The sequence below is a fragment of the Palaemon carinicauda genome, chromosome 5, assembly GCF_036898095.1.
Source record: "Palaemon carinicauda isolate YSFRI2023 chromosome 5, ASM3689809v2, whole genome shotgun sequence".
In the NCBI taxonomy this organism is placed as follows: domain Eukaryota; kingdom Metazoa; phylum Arthropoda; class Malacostraca; order Decapoda; family Palaemonidae; genus Palaemon; species Palaemon carinicauda.
Window position 1 is genome coordinate 81,967,470 of NC_090729.1, and position 3,917 is coordinate 81,971,386.

The window sequence follows — 3,917 nt, forward strand, 5'->3', positions numbered from 1 at the left end:
GCGCCATCTTGATACTCAATAGTAGTATGGGAAATAGGGTAACCTTGATAACGGCTCCCCTTCCAAAATTGCCACTCTTCCCCCTCGAGGCGTAAACGCTATTCGGGGTGAAGATCTACGTCCCCTGATTTATGCGATATCCTTTAGAGAATTTTAAGGATATTCGCGCCAGGAGTTAGAATTCTGGAGACCTAAAGGTAAATTCTCCGGGAATATCACTGTAGTTCATATATCCCTTGGAAGCTACTATTAGGAACCTTCCATCAGGACGACATGGCTTGAGCCCAAAAATGTCAAATTACACAAAAGGTTACCTTTCTTGTACAATTTCAATAACGAGAAAAGGAAAATGAACTATTATACATTTAATTATTAAATAAAACACGTTTTAAATATGGCCATATACAGTCCCCCTAACTGTATACATATATATATATATATATATATATATATATATATATATATATATATATAGACGTATGTGTGCCTGATTAAATAAATGAATATGTAAAAACAAACAAACACACATATAATATCATATACAGTATATATATATATATATATATATATATGAATATTATATATATATATATATATATATATATATATATATATATATAAATATTATATATATATATATATATATATATATATATATATATATATATATATATATATATATATATATATATATATATGTTTGTGTGTGTGTATATATATACACAGAATTTTATATATATATATATATATATATATATATATATATATATATATATATATATATATATATATATATATATATATATGACATCAAAATGTTCTTGATGCAATAAAGGCTTCGTCAAAATACGTCTTCGACATAAGCTGAAATTAAAATGGTTGAGGACATCATCTTTTGAAATGAAGACTCAAGTAACATAGATGGTTCCAGCTTTATAGGTAATAAATATCCTATATAATAGCCCTACCTATTAAAACTTTTAATAGCTTTAAACGAACTGATTTCAGCAAATCAAGTTAGTGGAGCCAACCTTGCATTTAGCCTAGTTATGCCATGTTTTTTTGTTTTCTTATCTACGTTTCATATTGGTGGTCAGCCGAGGGTACGCTATATGAAATTAATTTGATTATGCAGCGTGCAATGGTAATATGAAGCCTTCATGAAAATAATTCGAAGGGGATAGGGGAAAAAAGGGATTTTGACGAAGGAAAAATCTATTTCTGGGCGAGAGACCTGTGCCGCCCAGTGGGGATAGGGGAAAAATAGACAATTGTTACACTGATTAGCAATACATTTTTCTAAAGTATTTGACAAAAATTAGCACCGATTAAATAACTTCTTAAATTGAATTTCGAATACTGAATAATCAGTTTACATAAACTAAGAACATCTTATTAAGCCCTACTGTACTGAAGTGCTCGAGATTCTCAATCATATGATAGAAATTAACAGTTTCAAAGTTAATTAAGTTACAAAAAAGGAAGGTTAAGCCGGTGAACTTCTCTTCACCCTCTCTGGCCAGTTGATCTTATTCGGTTCTGATTGATAGGGGGCTGTGAAGAGGCCCCCTGCCCTCTAGGTAATGGTGGTGGACGATGCAATCGCATCTTGTCGTCGCACGTCCCGTCCGCCTTGCCCTCCTCCGACGTATATCTGTGGGAATACAGAGAGCTCAGCCTGTTTTTAGGTGTGTTCAGTGCTTTCCCGGTGACATAGCTGTTTGTAAACAGACCCTCCAAGGCTTGGGGTGACGGGCTCACAGGTCACGAACCTTGTGCCCTGCTCCTTAACGAACTTTCTTTCACGTTAATGTTTACGGCATAATCATAATGTATTTAAATTCCCTTACTTACTGTGACAATTATTTTGACATATTAATAGACTTAAATATCAGAGTTGACTTAAGCGCTCTATCTATCATCGAGTGCTCATAGCTGCTTACTTTCAAATTGTGTAATGCGATGCAAGGAACTGGATAAGTAAGAGCTTATATTTTATCCTCTGAAATAAAAAGCTCTATTGAAACCATTTAGAAAATTCTCTAAGAAGGTTTTTTCTAACAGGAGACTAATGTTACTTTACAAAAGATTCTACATATTCATGTAATAGGCAAGTGAGATGGCAAATGTCTATTAAATCTCACCCTAGGTTTTTATGGCGTCAGTAACTCTTTTCTACTGATTCCACTAATGAAGCTTTTAGACGAAGGGCTGAAACTTTTGGCCTTCAGGGATTCATTCTCTTGCTGGTTGCATGATAGAAGCAAATTAGAGTCATGACATTATATCAGTAACATAAGCATCAGATGATAAAAATACTACGAATACCATTTTCAGAAAAAAAGAAACTACAATAAAAGAAGACGCCCTATATAATATATATATATATATATATATATATATATATATATATATATATATATATATATATATAAAACAATGAATATATATATATATATATATATATATATTAATATATATATATATACATATATATATATATATATATATATATATATATATATATATATATATATAAATTTCTACCTCATACTTGGGATCGAACGCTAGCCCCTTCTAATGAAAGGCCAGGTCGAAACCAACCATGCCACGAGAGGCCATAAAAGATATCGGAACCTGACGCTACCCAGCTGTCCGAGGATTTACCTAGCGAGACATCAGTCTCTTACCAGCGAGTTTTACCCGATATCCCGGCCCACCACGTGACACAATTGGTAGTAATTCATTCAAATTACCCCTAATGAGTCAATATGGATAAATATCAACACAACATCGTGTTCAAATAGAAATAAATTTCTACCTCATACTTGGGATCGAACGCTAGCCCCTTTTAATGAAAGGCCAGGTCGAAACCAACCATGCCACGAGAGGCCATAAAAGATATCGGAACATGATGCTACCCAGCTGTCCGAGGATTTACCTGGAGAGACATCAGTCTCTTACCAGCGAGTTTTACCCGATATCCCGGCCCACCACATGACACAATTGGTAGTAATTCATTCAAATTACCCCTTATGAGTCAATATGGATAAATATCAACACAACATCGTGTTCAAATAGAAATAAATTTCTACCTCATACTTGGGATCGAACGCTAGCCCCTTCTAATGAAAGGCCAGGTCGAAACCAACCATGCCACGAGAGGCCATAAAAGATATCGGAACATGACGCTACCCAGCTGTCCGAGGATTTACCTGGAGAGACATCAGTCTCTTACCAGCGAGTTTTACCCGATATCCCGGCCCACCATGTGACACAATTGGTAGTAATTCATTCAAATTACCCCTAATGAGTCAATATGGATAAATATCAACACAACATCGTGTTCAAATAGAAATAAATTTCTACCTCATACTTGGGATCGAACGCTAGCCCCATCTATTGAAAGGCCAGGTCGAAATCAACCATGCCACGAGAGGCCATAAAAGATATCGGAACCTGATGCTACCCAGCTGTCCAAGGATTTACCTGGCGAGATATCAGTCTCTTACCAGCGAGTTTTACCCGATATCCCGGCCCACTACATGACACAATTGGTAGTAATTCATTCAAATTACCCCTAATGAGTCAATATGGATAAATATCAACACAACATCGTGTTCAAATAGAAATAAATTTCTACCTCATACTTGGGATCGAACGCTAGCCCCTTCTAATGAAAAGCCAGGTCAAAACCAACCATGCCACGAGAGGCCATAAAAGATATCGGAACCTGACGCTACCCAGCTGTCCGAGGATTTACCTGGCGAGACATCAGTCTCTTACCAGCGAGTTTTACCCGATATCACGGCCAACCACGTGACACAATTGGTAGTAATTCATTCAAATTACCCCTAATGAGTCAATATGGATAAATATCAACACAACATCGTGTTCAAATAGAAATAAATTTCTAC